The sequence below is a fragment of the Dryobates pubescens genome, chromosome Z (assembly GCF_014839835.1).
Source record: "Dryobates pubescens isolate bDryPub1 chromosome Z, bDryPub1.pri, whole genome shotgun sequence".
Taxonomy (NCBI): domain Eukaryota; kingdom Metazoa; phylum Chordata; class Aves; order Piciformes; family Picidae; genus Dryobates; species Dryobates pubescens.
The window spans coordinates 98,897,755-98,914,346 of NC_071657.1; the positions used below are offsets into that span (position 1 = coordinate 98,897,755).

The 16,592-nt window shown below is 44.5% G+C and overlaps 1 protein-coding gene across 7 annotated transcripts in view; it reads right to left on the reverse strand.

The window, feature by feature from the left end:
* Positions 1 to 16,592, reverse strand: part of PDE4D (phosphodiesterase 4D) — a 471,410-nt gene that overhangs the window by 20,602 nt on the left and 434,216 nt on the right. The gene's annotated exons all lie outside the window — the stretch shown is intronic.

Below are 16,592 nucleotides of genomic sequence, written 5' to 3' on the forward strand. Positions count from 1 at the left end.
GTATTTTTTTCCTTTCTCTCTCTCTCTCTTTTTTTTTTTTTTTTCCTCTTTATAGCAGATGCCATTTAATAATGGCATCCCTGACTGCAGCATTCACCTGTCATTCAAAAATAATTGGGTTAATGTCTCCTCATGTCAGCATCATTTACCAGCTCTCTTCAATGAATACACCATTCAAGCAGTTAAAATTAGTGTTGTGTACATTCATGTGGATTGCCTAGTGGTTTTCATTTTTCATATGGAAGGGAAGTATTTGTCTTGGGGGGGAGGAGGGGATAAAAAAACACAGAAATATAACTATCAGGTTTCTTGATCAGTCTGTGATATACTGTTGGGTTTTAAACAATGAAAATAGTTATAGCTTTCACACTATCTAGATTAAAATTTGATCTACTGAGGCCATTGGGCCTGTCTGCTAGTTTCTACGGCTTTATTTTAAGAGAAAAAGCAAGTCTTTTGTCCTACAATTTCAAGTAAACATTAAATTTCCATGGGGAATACAGAAATGAGATAACAGTTCTCAGCTTCTCACAGTATTACTATTGTTGCCCTTTTTGCCTCAGCAGATTACTGTCATCAATTACAGCTATACATGATGGGGGGGAAAAAAGGATTCATTGCAAGTGGAGTGTGTCAATGAGCTGGCTCAGAGGATTAAATATTATATTTCACTATCTGCCATTCAGAGATCAAACGTTAAAGGGAGAAAAGCATTAGCTTGCACCTCTCTGTTCAAGGCACATGCACCACTACAGCATGTGAGTCTTTGTGTATCAAAACAAAGAAGAGTTTCTCTATATGACACTGAGGAGGTATCTAAGGACAAGCAAAGTGCAGCATTCAGCCCAAACCCATACTGCTGATTCACTGGAAGATGCTGACCAACAATGGTCAGTCATCAGGCAGGTTTTGGCTAAAGTGGTTTCTACTTCTCTGCATGATGCCACACAGCAATGTCTGCAGCACTAAGTGCTTGAAAAACAATCGAACCTGCAAAAATCAATAGGGTAAAATATGATGTTAACAAATATCTTGCTTACAGGAGAGAAATGTACAGCAATGTGCCAAGTGGATACAGTGAACACTGATCAGCTAGCACTTATATAATTTTCCTTAAAATAAGCAATATAAAAACATGTGAATGAACACAGGAATTATGCATTTCCTTTACCAATGCACAATTACACCAGTTCTGGATCTATACAAACAGATTGATATTAAACAATGAAACTCTGAAAGCAGATCTGGATTATTAGAGACTCAGCAAGACATGAAAGTAGTCTAAAAAGTATCTCCAGAAAATATTTCTCTTTATTATTGGAGATCAGATGTGTAACATAGAATAGAAGACAATTATCTATATCTGTGTTGCACTGTTTTCTGATCAACTGCCAGGGAGCACTCCTGTCACCTATCCAGCATCACCACTGAAAACCGAACATATGCTGCCTCCCTTCAAAAGGCAGTTTCAGTCACAACCTAGAAAATGGTAAAATAACAGCCATTATACTTCTGGCTACTTAAGAAGTGACGTTTGTGAGCATGGTGGTTAGAGTACAAACAGACATTGGAAAACCAAGTTTAAATCACTTCTTTTACTTTCTTACCTTTAAAGGCTGGTTCCTCCTTCAATCTTATTAATAACTGTCCCCAAAAGCACAGAATTTTTTCAGATAAGGAATATTTAAAACAGCTGCTGTGTAAATTACACTAGTTGATTAGCATGCATTAAAAATAAAAGTAATCTCCCTTGAATCTTTTTATTCCTCAGCATTGTATGGAATAGATACATCCATAAAAACTACTGAATTGCAATTTATTGAATCCATTGAAGGATGGTATTTATAGAGCTATTTCTTAGATAGTTTTGATGTAAAATCATGAAAAAAAAAATCCCCAAATGTACATATGCTATAGAAATTCATTTTAGCTGCATATTAAGTACTCTGATAACAGGAAATTACAGCCAAAATTGACAGAGTATTACTAATTTGTATAATTTTTGAGAACTACCACCTCAATCTCATAAAAGTACCATTTAGGCTGATTTTCATCCTCAATTCCCAAGTTGGAATGAGTGAACAATTTGTTTTAAATGAGGTTATGGTGGATAAATGAGAGTAAAGCAATTAGCTGCCATACACAACTGAATACATAGAGCAATTCAAGATAAGGAAAAACAGGAATTACACAAATGGAAATCCAGTAGTATGAAAAGGAAAATTTTACATACACACATGGTGATAAAACATGGAAGAAGTGAACAGTGACACCTTCTACAATGGTTCCAATGAGCCACAGAATATGGAAAAGAGAGAATTGCAATTTGAAGTTACAGTAACTGAGTAAAAATGTAATTCAGAAGAAAGGAAGTTTTCAATGAGCATTGTTGTGCATTTTGAAAGAATCAAGACAATGACCTTGAAAGGCAGAAAGATGAAGTCCCTTAACACCCACCAGAAATGTTGGCCATTATTTAATCTAACAAGCCTGGACAATTTTCTCCACAGGAGTTCCAAAAAGAGGTGGCAGAGATCCCAGGAGTTGGGATGTTCCATTTTAGCAAATGTTGGAAGACTGCAAAAAATGTTAATTTCGTGCCAATTAAAATTTGAAAGCACAATGGCTGGGTAACTTCAGGCCACTTTACAAAGCATTAGTTTTGGGTTAAAAAAACCCAAAATTAAAAAGCGAAGCTACAATACATATATTCGAGGCATTTGCTTGATAAAGAACCGTGACACAGTAATTACTATCAGGCAATAAAATTGAACGCCTTTGAACATGTAATATTCTTGGATTGTTGTAGGGCATTTGATTTAGTACTGTACAATATTCTGCAACAGCCCTCCTGATAGTGGAAGGGGACCAATTAAATGGGGTAAGAACTTGTAATGATCCATTTCTAACAACCATCAACAGGCTGTCTGCACCAAATAGGAGAACTTTAAGTCAGGCTTTGCAAGAATTGAGACAGAAATTAAGGGGCATACTATGTGTACTGTCACTGTTCATGGATACTGCAGTTCATGGAACTTAACTACAAAAATACCTAGCAATAAGGAACATAATCCATGAATAAAAAATGGTGGATTAGACCAAAAAAGCAGAAATCCTGAAGAGTTTATGGGCAGGACATGCTGCAGTGGTCATATACTGCAACCATCATACTGTGACTATCAAAAATCAGAAAACCATTCTGGTGACAGTGCATTCAGCTCGAACCTCTCTTTTCCTAAATGCTGTAAGGTACAGCAGTCCTGGAAGCACAAAACAGTGGAAAAGCACAAAAATAATATTTTTAAATACACAGTGACTTAAGTAGGCACAAAGGCTGGTGGAAATATGGTAATCTGTCACTGGGAAGAAATGTGGTACAAGTGGAGACCTATTCTTCCACTGGGTGGGCCTGGAGGCTCAGTCCCCTATTGATAGCTCCCGAAACAGCTTAAGTGCTTCTGCAACTGGTAATGGAACAATGGCTCAACCACAGTCCTGACCTTTGCATTCTACACAATGGTAGATATATTGCCCCAGTTTTGTACCCAAAGTAGGAGTGAGAATTACTCTGCAAAATGGCACAGACAGATTGAAGAGTCTCCCCTAGATGGGATGCCCTTTGGGTAAGAGTTGTGACCGTGGCTACACCTGAGTTATTCCCCAGATTTAAGTTTGTAATTGTGAGATTGTATTTTAGAGCTACAGTGTTTGTCACCAGCAACTTTAAGGAATCCATGTGTGTTGCATGTAAATAATCCACACTCTACATGTGCCCCACTGCTGCTTTTGAATGTGGCTGGGCCTACAGAAGACAGCCTGCTTCTGCATCTGCTGCCAGGCCTGCAGTCACAGCATCAAACTGCCATAGCCATTAAGATGTAGAATAGAATAGAATAAACCAGGTTGGAAGAGACCTTCAAGATCATTGTGTCCAACCCATCATCCAACACCATCTAATCAACTAAATCATGCAACCAAGGACTCCATCAAGTCTCCTCCTGAACACCTCCAATGATGGCGACTCCACCACCTCCCCAGGCAGCCCATTCCAATGGGCAACCACTCTCTCTATGAAGAATTTCTTCCTAACATCCAGTCTAAACCTCTCCTGGTGCAGTTTGAGACCGTGTCCTCTTGTTAGAATAGAATAGAATAGAATAGAATAGAATAGAATAGAATAGAATAGAATAGACCAAGTCAGAAGAGACCTTCAAGATTATCACATCCAAATGTAATTCCAGCCACTGCTAGTCCCTCTAGTCTCTGAGGACCAGCTAGAATGCAAGGAGATTCATTACTTGCCAGATTTATCTTTCATTAAATGCAATGAGCATAGGGAGGGTGGGGGGTGGTGGTGGTGGGAATCAAATAATATTTGGGGGATAGAGAAAATGTTTTATAATAAAGAAAAAAGTCTGTTTTACTGAACAAGAATATGGCTACTGTGCAGAACCATGACAAAGAGGAAATAACAGCATACCAAACCTGATTCACTAGCACTCCGGAAGAAACAAGAAGCAATGGAAGGCAGTTGAAACTGCCTCAAGCCTACTGAGCTAAAGCCAGCACAGAGTACAAATAAGAAATACAGATTAATAATAAGAATTGTTAAATTAGCATAGACCATCAGTGAAGAGGTAGATTCTCTGCTTGGTGTCTCCAAATCAAGAAAAGCAGTCTTTTTGAAAAATATGATTTAATCAAATGTAAGTAATATACTAGTCAAGCACAAGCAAGTGAGTTCAATACTTCTACAGTTATGTACAAGTTAGTCAGAAGAGAGACACAGGGGACCCAGTAATTGATTTGCCCCCATGAACCTATGACAACTCAACCTGCCTGTTTGCAACTGCTCATTCTCCTAGAATTCTACCTTCTAAAGAATCCGCATCTCCAGAGATGTTTACCAGTATTCTATGACCATGCTCTGCTTGAAAGCAGCTTTAAGATTTTAAAATCTATGTCTGATGAAAACAGGATTGCAGAGAGTTACCTCAACAGTTGTTATCTCTACCTTATTGAAGCTGTCAGCACCTCTTAAAACTGTTTTTTGGTTCTTTATAAAGCCTGGATTCAGGAAGGGCAGGTCCTGCCTGACCAAGCTGATCTCCTTCTATGATCAGGTGACCGCTTGCTGGATGTGGGGCAGGCTGTGGATGTAGTCTACCTGGACCTCAGCAAGGCCTTTGACACCATCCCCCACAGCAAACTCCTGGCCAAGCTGTCAGCCTGTGGCTTGGATGGCAGCATTCTGTGCTGGGTTAGGAGGTGGATGGAGGGCCAAGCCCAGAGAGTGGTGGTGAATGGTGCCACATCCAGCTGGCAGCCAGGCACTAGTGGTGTCCCCCAGGGATCAGTGCTGGGCCCCACCCTGTTCAGTATCTTTACTGATGATTTGGATGAGGGGATTGAGTAAGTCATCAGTAAGTTTGCAGATGACACCAAGCTGGGGCCATTCCCTCTTGTTCTATCACTAATTACCTGGGAAAAGAGATCAGCAACAGCAACTCCACAATGTCCTTTCAGGTAGTTGGAGACAGCAAGGAGGTCTCCCCTCAGCCTCCTCGTTTCCAAACTGAACAGTGTTGCAGTTTGAGCTGGGTGCCCCCCTGGTGTGTTCACTTCCTGTGTCCAGAAGTCCAGCCCAGAGGGATGGACACAGGAAATTGTGTATTTCCTACCACAATTCTTTGCACCACTATAAGATCCAGTGCGGGGTCTGGCACTTTCTCTTTTCTTCCTCCTCCGCCAGCCGGTAACTGGGGGAGATGTCTGCTGGCTTTGGGCCTGGCTAGGCCCAAGGCCACGGGGGGATGGGCAGTCTCAGGCCTGGCCAGCTGAGACTAGCCCAGCAGAGGGAGGGGGAAGTAGGAGCCCTGAGGGTCTCGGGTGTACCCTCAGGTGGGAATGGGATGGGATGCCTCTGGGTTTGCTTTGGGATCTTTCTTTGTCACTGCGCTTTGGGTTCTCTGTAACATTCACTGCTTTCTATTTAAACTTTCATCACTTTTGCAATCCGTTTGTCTGAGTGTTTTATTCCTGCCTGTGGTGGGGAGAGAGGGGGCTGCCTCAACCCAGCACATTCTTGGTAGCAGAGGATGGTTGTTGTGGGGAGGGGGTCTGCCTCTAAACCCACCACATTCTTGGCGAGCCAGGCAGGAGGGGAGTTTGCTATTGTGTGCATTCTGCAGATCGGATTGCAAATGAGAGAATACATAGAATACATAGAATAAACCAGGTTGGAAGAGACCTTCAAGATCATCACGTCCAACCCATCAACCAATCCAACACCACCCAAACAACTAACCCATGGCACCAAGCACCCCATCAAGTCTTCTCCTGAAAACCTCCAGTGATGGTGACTCCACCACCTCCCCAGGCAGCCCATTCCAATGTGCAATCACTCTGTCTGTATAGAACTTTTTCCTAACATCCAACCTGAACCTCCCCTGGTGCAGCCTGAGACTGTGTCCTCTTGTTCTGGTACTGGCCACCTGGGAGAAGAGACCAACATCCGTCTGTCTACAACCTCCCTTCAGGTAGTTGTAGAGAGCAATAAGGTCTCCCCTGAGTCTCCTCCTCTCCAGGCTAAGCAACCCCAGCTCCCTCAGCCTCTCCTCATAGGGCTTGTGTTCCAAACCCCTCACCAACTTTGTTGCTCTTCTCTGGACTCGTTCCAGCAAGTCAACCTCCTTCCTAAACTGAGGAGCCCAGAACTGGACACAGTACTCCAGGTGCGGCCTAACCAGTGCAGTGTACAGGGGCAGAATGACCTCCCTGCTCCTGCTGGCCACACTGTTCCTGATGCAGGCCAGGATGTCATTGGCCCTCTTAGCTGCCTGGGCACACTGCAGGCTCATGTTCAGTCTACCATCAACCAGCACCCCCAGGTCCCTCTCAGCCTGACTGCTCTCAGCCACTCTGACCCCAGCCTGTAGCTCTGCATGGGGTTGCTGTGGCCAATGTGCAGAACCTGGCACTTGGATGTGTTCAGTCTCCTGCCCTTGGACTCTGCCCATCTGTCCAGCCTGTCGAGGTCCCTCTGCAGAGCCTCTCTACCCTCCAGCAGATCAACTCCTGCCCCCAGCTTGGTGTCATCAGCAAATTTACTAATGATGGACTCAATGTCCTCGTCCAGATCATCAATAAAGATGTTAAAGAGCATGGGGCCCAGCACTGATCCCTGGGGACACCACTAGTGCCTGGCTGCCAGCTGGATGTGGCACCATTCACAACCACTCTCTGGGCTCGGCCCTCCAGCCAGTTCCTAACCCATCACAGTGTGCTCCCATCCAAGCCATGGGCTGACAGCTTGGCCAGGAGTTTGCTGTGGGGGACAGTGTCAAAGGCCTTGCTGAGGTCCAGGTAGACTACATCCACAACCTCCCCACATCCACCAGGCGGGTCACCTGATCATAGAAGGAGATCAGGTTGGTCAGGCAGGACCTGCCCTTCCTAAACCCATGCTGGCTGGGCCTGATCCCTTGGCCATCCTCTAAGTGTTGTGTGATTGCACTCAGGATGACCTGTTCCATAATCTTTCCTGGCACTGAGGTCAGGCTGACAGGCCTGTAATTCCCTGGCTCATCCAACTGGCCCTTCTTGTGGATGGGTACCACGTTGGCCAGCTTCCAGTCCTCTGGGATGTCTCCAGTGAGCCAGGACTGATGAAAAATCATGGAGAGTGGCTTGGCCAGCACATCTGCCAGCTCTCTCAGCACCCTAGGATGGATCCCATCTGGTCCCATGGACTTGTGGGGGTCTAAGCTGCTGAGGAGAGCTCCTATCACTTGCTCATGGAACACAGGGAAACCATGCAGCTCCCTGGCTCCTTCTGACAGCACTGCAGGCCAGCTGTCTGGTAGACGTTCTTTCCCGCTAGTAAAAATTGAGGCAAAGAAGGTGTTAAGTACCTCTGCCTTTTCCTCATCCTGTGATACAACATTTCCCTCCATGTCAACCAAGGAGATAAGAGAGTTTAAATTTAGTTCTGGGCGTCGTTTTGGTTTTCTGACAGTTGGGGCTCAAAGTGTTGTTGTTGGGGCGATTGTGTGAGTTCTTGTGGATTGCAGGGGGACACCTGGTGCGTGGCCGGTGGCACGGAGCCCCTCCTGCTATTTCAGACAGGGGTGGCTCTTAACCATCGGAACTGGGGCATCGCTTGAGAATGCAGGACCTGCCCCTCCTCCGTCTTTACTCTCTGCGGAGCGGCAGAAGCGGCGGGGAGTGAAGTGGGGGAAGGGGCAGCGGCGAGCAGATCAGAGTCGGGTCCGTTCTCGCTGCAGGGTAGGGCCAGCCGCGGCGGAGCGGGCGAGCCCGGCTCCTGATACCCAAGGAGGGCGAACGGGAACTCAGTTCGAAAGCTGTTCTCAAGGGCCCTGGGGACACATCTGTGGTTTTCGCTGGAGAAGCCGTTTGAATGCCCGAGGGGTGGAGGCGATTTTGATTCTGTACCGCGGCGGTAGAGGTGGCTGGAGCCCTGCTGTATGCTCGGGTTGCGGCGGTGGCGGGTTCGGCCTGCGCTCGGAGCGGCGGCAGCAGCCGGGGCCGTGCACTTGGGCTGCGGCGGCGGCCCGGGCCGAGCCGTGCGCTCGGAGCGGTGGTGGCCGCCCGGCCGTGCACTCGGAGCGGCGGCGGGGCCAGCCCTGTTCTCTTCCCCGACGTTTTCGGACGAGTTCCGAAAATGGCGCCTAGCACCTGGCTCCACCTCCCTCCTTCTCAGCAGGTTGTGGAGCAGCCCCTCCCTCTCCCGGGGTGGGGCTGTGTACTTGGAGCTGCCACATCTGCGGTACGCGAACGCCCAGTGGAGGGGCGGTGTACCTGTGGCATGCGTCTGTGGAGCCTCGGGCCGCGGCTGGAAGCGGTCAGCACTGGGCTTGGGATAGGTCCGTGCAGTGGGAGGGGGAAGTAGGAGCCCTGAGGGTCTCGGGTGTACCCTCAGGTGGGAATGGGATGCCTCTGGGTTTGCTTTGGGATCTTTCTTTGTCACTGTGCTTTTGCTTTTCTGTAAACATTCACTGCTTTCTATTTAAACTTTCATCACTTTTGCAATCCGTTTGTCTGAGTGTTTTATTCCTGCCCGTGGTGGGGAGAGGGGGGCTGCCTCAACCCAGCACATTCTTGGTAGCAGAGGATGGTTGTTGTGGGGAGGGGGTCTGCCTCTAAACCCACCACAAACAGCCTCAGTTCCTTCAGTCACTCTTCACAAGATCTATTCTCCAGGCCCTTTACCAGCTTTATTGCCCTCCTCTGCACTTGCTCCAGCACCTCCAAATCTCTCTTGTACCAAGGTGCCCAAACCTAGTTGCAATACGCAAGATGTGGCCTCACCAGAGCCGAGTACAAGGGGACAACCACCTCCCCACTCCTTCTGGACACAGCATTTCTAATACAAGCCAGGATGCCGTTTGCTTTCTTGGCCACCTGGACACACTGCTTGATCACATTCAACTGCTTGTCCATTAAAACCCCCAGGTCCATTTTTGCCAGACAGCTTTCCAGCCACACTACCCCAAGCCTGTAGCATTGCTTGGGGCTGTTGTGACCCAAGTGCAGGATGTGGCATTTGGCCTTGTGAAGCTCATCCCATTAATGTTGGCCCACTGATCCAGTCTATTCAAATCCTTCTGTAGAGCCTTCCTACCCTCATGCAGATCAACACTCCTACCTAACTTGGTGTCATCTGTGAACTTACTGATGACACACTCTGTGTCTTCATCAAGGTCATCAATAAAGACATTAAACAGAAGTGGTCCCAACACTGAGCCCTGAGTTGCTTTTTGCGTGGGTTTCTTTTTGTGTTTTATTTTGTTTGTTTGTTTGGCTTGGTTTGGGGTTTTTTGTTTGCTTGCTTGTCTGTTTTTTTAATTATGCCATGTGCATGCAAAGGCATGCAGATTTCACCAACATTAGTGAGGCTTTCATTTACCTGTCATATCAAAGATCATAACTTGCCAGAAGGACTGGTATCTTGTAAAACACTGAGCAGCATACAGACCAGATCTATGGAATACTAGCCCTTAAAGGAAACCTTATTTTAACCTGAGATCCAGAATAGAGCTTCTGATACAGACACGTATTACTGACAAGTATACAAGGATGAGAATGACATCCTCAGAAGTCCAGTGGAAGCCCTGACCCTCTAAAATAAAGTAGCTGTGTTACTTTTGTTAGTAAGCAAAGATTCCTGAAGGTTCACCCAACAGGAAAGTAAGATGGCAATAGCTCAGGCTTGAGCAAAAGGATAGGAAGAAGACTGAAGGACCACTTTCTTGATTCAGTCGCAGAACTTTTGAACTGTCCCACAGGATCCTTAACATATTGGTCCTTCCTTCCAGACATCGGTGATAGGTCACACAGCCTAGATATAGGTAATATAGGATGCCCAGTAGAAGCCTCCTTGGTTTCAAAGTGCATTTTATCTCTCAACTGCAATGCTGAACTGACCACAAAGCTGCACTAGGAACCTTCAAAGAGATGTGTAAGCATCAATTCTGAATACGAATATGCCAGATGTTGTGCATATTGCCTAGTGAGCAGCAAAAAGTAAAACAAGGAGGAAGGCTGCTTAATCACAGTATCACAGTATAACTAAGGTTGGAAGAGACCTCGAGGATCATCAAGTCCAACCTGTCTCCACAGACCTCATGACTAGACCATAGCACCAAGTGCCACATCCAATCCCCTCTTGAACACCTCCAGGGACGGTGACTCCACCACCTCCCTGGGCAGCACATTCCAATGATGAACGACTCGCTCAGTGAAGAACTTTCTCTTCACCTTGAGTCTAAACCTCCCCTGGCACAGCTTGAGACTATGTCCCCTTGTTCTGGTGCTGGTTGCCTGGGAGAAGAGACCAACCCCTTCCTGGCCACAAGCACCTTTCAGGAAGTTGTAGAGGGCAATGAGGTCACCCCTGATCCTCCTCTTCTCCAGGATAAACAATCCCAGCTCCCTCAGCCTCTCCTCATAGGGCTTGGGCTCAAGGCCTCTCACGCTTCACTAATTTTAGTTTTCAATGTCATATGCTTTACAAACAGAAACAGACAGCCTGAAGATCTCATGACCCAAGTAAGAAGCCTGTCTGAAGATGCAAAAACCCACTTTTAGGCTACCTCAAAACACCAGGGAGCAGCAATAATTACCCATGTCAAATTCAACTGCTAATGGTCACAAAGATGTGTGTTTTCATAGCATTAGCCAACTCCATCTGGCATTTATGCTGGCACATACCATAGCAGAAGCCCTTCTACAAAACAGGAAATCTGCTCAAGTGCTGGAAGACCACAGCAGAAAAGAATGGTCATTTCATCCAGCAAAGGTTAAGCAAACTTAACCAAGCCAAACCCCAAAACTGGTCTGAAGGAAGAAGCTAGGGACAAGGAAACAACCAGCCAAACATCAAACTTCTCTGGGTTGCACCTAAGACTCCCTGACTGGAAGGAGAAAATATGTAGAACTAAAAGAAAAACAAAAGAAAGAATCAGGAATTTTACAAACATGAGTTGTTCCAGCTCCAACTATCAGCTGCCACACACCAGATGAGCATCAGGGGTGGAAATAGAAATGAGCTCACAATGAATGTTTGTAATTGAAACAAATCCCTAACTCTTCTGAAAGAGTCTCAGCTTTAAGGTTCCTAACTGTGGTGTCCTTTAAAAAGGCTTTCTTTGTAGGCTCCTTCTTGCCATAATTACATACATTAAACACTATGGAATAGCCTAAATTATACAATTTTACAGATTTTTTTCTTTCAGAATATATTAATTCCCATGCATCAAATATGAGCATTTTATGTTGCTGAACAGACTGCAGTGACAACATTCTTCTGAATTATTTTAGGGGACATATGTAGTAAACACAAACCAGTAAACTGAGGTGTTTGACGAGAAAGTAGGCTTCTTATTAATTAAAACCAAAACAAATAAAACCCAGTAATTAAAACACCACCATGCTGGTAAAACACAGTTCAGTGCTTGTATTTACTGCCCTCTAGCGGTAATATAGGTGTTAGCGAGGAATGTAGCAGAACGCATTAAACGTTTTTCAGACCAGAAATACCACAATGTGATCCACGAATTTTGAACTTGGGTATTGGCTTAAACTCTGCAGTTAAGTGGAATTTAATTTCAATAAGTATTTTGCTGTTTACAATACTCTGCTATTTACTTTCCTCTTAATGCTGTGAAAGTGATGTATATTGGGGAAAAAAAAAAAAAAAAGAAGCCACAGATACTACTAAAAGCTAATTTAGATCAGAGAAAACTGGATCTTGGTGTGGTGACAGATGCAGTTATGACAGTAGATATGAGTAGGCAGTCACCCTAGCAGTGATGAATAGCTCAGGCAGTTATCTCTCTATCCTGCTTGGCAGCTGACAGAATGAAGAGTGTAACCACAATTACATACATACATACATAGAATAAACCAGGTTGGAAGAGACCTTCGAGATCATCACGTCCAACCCATCAACCAATCCAACACCACCTAAACAACTAACCCATGGCACCAAGCACCCCATCAAGTCTTCTCCTGAAAACCTCCAATGATGGTGACTCCACCACCTCCCCAGGCAGCCCATTCCAATGTGCAATCACTCTTTCTGTATAGAACTTTTTCCTAACATCTAGCCTGAACCTCCCCTGGTGCAGCCTGAGACTGTGTCCTCTTGTTTCTGGTACTGCCTGCCTGGGAGAAGAGACCAACATCCGTCTGTCTACAACCTCCCTTCAGGTAGTTGCAGAGAGCAATAAGGTCACCCCTGAGTCTCCTCTTCTCCAGGCTAAGCAACCCCAGCTCTCCTCGTAGGGCTTGTGTTCGAAACCCCTCACCAACTTTGTTGCTCTTCTCTGGACACACTCCAGCAAGTCAACCTCCTTCCTAAACTGAGGGGCCCAGAACTGGACACAGCACTCGAGGTGCAGCCCAACCAGCGCAATTGTGTGGCTTCATCCATTGAGAACAGTACCCAACGTTCACAGAAGGCTTTTCAATATTTTCCCTAAACACAATATTAAAAATATATACTTTATCATTACCTGGATACATAGGGATATGTATGCAAACATATATATGTATGTATATACACATATATACATGATTTCACATGATAAAAATACAATACGTATCTTACTTCTATACATTTGTCAACATATCCACAGCATACTGACACAAACGTACAATATGTCTGCACTGCAATGGGAGAAGCTGTGACACAGACAAGAGTTATTCTTTCTTCTGGCCTACAGACAAATATCCCATTGTATTTGAAAATCATGTTTAAATTATTGCAATGTTAGTGGAAATATCTACTCCATTCAGTTAATTCATCATAACATCATATTTCTCAACAGACGCCAAGATGTTTTTCTCTAAGTTTCTCTCTGTATGTACAGAAGATGCTGGCACACAAATTAACTGTGTGCTTAGTTTGCACTGGACATGAGCTCAGAAAATCTGGAGCAAACTGAGGTTTTGAGTCTTGTTTTTTTTTCTTATCTACATAGTATGCAGAAATACATTATATTTATGCAAATTGTTTTTCTATGTACAGTGGGATCGAGTGCACCATCAGCAAGTTTGCAGATGACACCAAGCTGAGTGGCGCTGTTGATATGCCAGAAGGACCAGATATCATCCAGAGGGACCTGGACAAGCTTGAGAGAAAGGCCCAGGTGAGGTTCAACAAGAACCTCATGAGGCTCAACAAGAGCAAGTGCAGGGTTCTGGGCCAGAGCAATCATCACTATCAATAGAGACTAGGGCATGAGGTGACAGAAAGCAGCCCTGAGGGAAAGGACTTAGGGGTGCTGATGGATGAGAAGCTGGACATGAGCAGGCAATGCATGCTTGCAGCTCAGAAGGCCAATTACATCCTAGGCTGCATCAAAAGATGCATTGCCAGCAGATCCAGAGAGGTGATTCTACCACTTTGCTCTGGTGAGACCTCATCTGGAGTACTGTGTCCAGGTCTGGAGCCCTCAATAGAGGAAGGACATAGACCTGACGGAGCAGGTCCAGAGGAGGACCACAGAAATGATCAGGGAGGTGGAGCACCTCTGCTACAAGGACAGGCTGAAGGAACTGGCATTGTTCAGCCTGGAAAAGCGGAGGCTCCAAGAAGACCTAATAGCAGCCTTCCAGTCCCTGAAGGAGGCCTACAAGAAGAATGGAGGGAGACTATTTACAAAGGCCTGTGGTGACAGGACAAGGGGCAATGGCTTCAAACTAGAGAAGAGCAGATTCAGATTTGATGTTAGGAACAGGTTTTTACTAATAGAGTGATGGAACACTGAAACAGGTTGCCTGGGGAGGTGGTTGGGGACCCATCCCAGGTGATATTCAAAGTGAGGCTCAACAGGGCTCTGGGCAGCCTGATCTAGTTGAGGATGCCCCTGCTTACTGCATAGGGTGTTGGACCAGATGACCTTTGGAGGTCCTTTCTAACTCAGACCATTGTATGATTCTAATGGCATGCTTCTCTTGCTATTAGTCCTCTGACCAACTTTGCAGGGAACAATCTAAACCAAATTTTTCAAAACCATTCTGAAAAAAGTCACAAAATACCACCACTAGAAGGCTCTAACCCAGTCTCTTATAATTCTCTTACAATACCCTGGCAGCAAATTTGCTCTACAATAATTCATAGATTTTATAGAAACTATAATTTGGATGTGAAAGGGGAAGATAGAAATTATATAATATTCAATTCACATCCAGGACTCATCTTCTTTTGGAAGAATCTTCTTTTCAAAGAGCACAACCAAGTTCTGTTAGATATGTAACAGAAATAAACATCTATTTCCCTTCCTTTAATACTTGTACTACAGAAACTGTAAATATATGATCAGCTGTACAAGACAGTAAGATAGCCATACCACATCCCAAAATAAAACAAGGGAAGTGAAAAACCAACCAGATGGAACAACTGAAAAAATACTACTTCTCCTTTAAATTTGCATCAATGGATGGCATAGCAACTCATGTTTAGTCACATCGTTTTGTCCATTTTTTCTTAGACTGCTGTAGATCCAGATCTACTGCTGCTATTTCTGGTCTTTATCCTCAATTCTTTCTGTAATACATGTCCATTTCTGTCTTGTGAGCAATGACAAACAGCCACAGTACTGCTATCACCTTCACCCCTTCCCCTTATCTGAACATAAAAACACATCCTGCCTCTCCATCTCCTCCCAGCAAAGTACAGTGAGAAAGCTGGGTGCAAACCTCAGCCACAGATCAAGCCACACAGTTTAGCTTATATCATATCTGGTGTTTAATTGAGCTGCCACTTCTTCGTCATGCCTTGAGTCTGGGCCTTTTCCAAGCAACATATATTGATACACACTCCCCAATTTCCAAAATGCAGCCTCAGTCAAGGATGTATTGTCAGGGAAACTAATAAATGAAACTGGCAAGTTTTGCTGTAAGTAGTCTCAAGGCTGCTCCTGTGCTTCTGAGCAGTAAGCTCTATGCTTTATATACACTTTAACATGCTTTATAAAAAGCAAAGAAAAAATAATCTGGCTCTGCAAAGCCAGCTGAAAAGACCAATCTGGTCTAGTATCATACAATTGTAGAATGGCTTAGGTTGGAAAGGACCTGACAGATCACCTGCTCCAAACCTCTTGCCACAGGCAGGGATGCCTCTCAACTAGACTTGGCTGTCCAATATATGCACCTTGTCCATGAGGCTATGCTTACTGAAGCACAGCTGTCCAAGGACTTTCAGTTCAAAGGCATTTAAGAAAAGTAAATGTGTTAGAGGTACTGCAGAAACATAATTCAATAATACACCTAAAATTAAGCAACACCAATGTTAAGGAACACTGCTGTCAATAAAGACTACTGTGCTGTAGACATATATGTGCTCTTAGCTCCAGCTAACTGCCCATGCCCTGCAGCACAGGAATTCCAAAAACTTGTGCATGTTATCCCAGCTACAGTGACTTCAGATGCCTTTTCTACAGCTTATTTACCTAAGTAAAGTTTACAAGCTACATCAAGGTTAACACTTTTTAAGGTTATTTATATTGTGGGACAAGAACACAGTGGGGAACTGTGATGAATCTGTAGACCCTTTGATGGGCCAAGAAGAGATTGACTTTGAACACGCTGCTGTGTACTCTTCAATTTCTGGAAAGACCCTGAGCTGCAAATATAAATAGCTTGTGATAGACTACTGTAACTTGTTCGAGATAGAAGAACCTCAGAAGAAACTTGGTCTAGCTCAGCAAATAACTGTAGCAATGTAACTAATAAGAATCATATAAACAACTTAGCCACAGTAGCATAACAAACATATGTGTTGCTTGAAGAAATAAAGGGTACTCTGTACCCTGTTCACTACCACAAGTGTGTATGTCACCTGTGTCCGTCACTGTAACAGCGACATTCCTCCACCTATTGGGTCCAATACAGTCTCATCACAACAGCTGAATGGATTTTGTAGGAGCCCTCTTGCCTGGGTGAATTTGTCTTGTTACAAAACCAGTCTAACAGCAAACAAAGTACCAAGATTATCTGAAGTCACACAGTATACAGGAGTATAAACATAAGCATGTCTCATTAACTTTATAGGACTTAGGGTATTT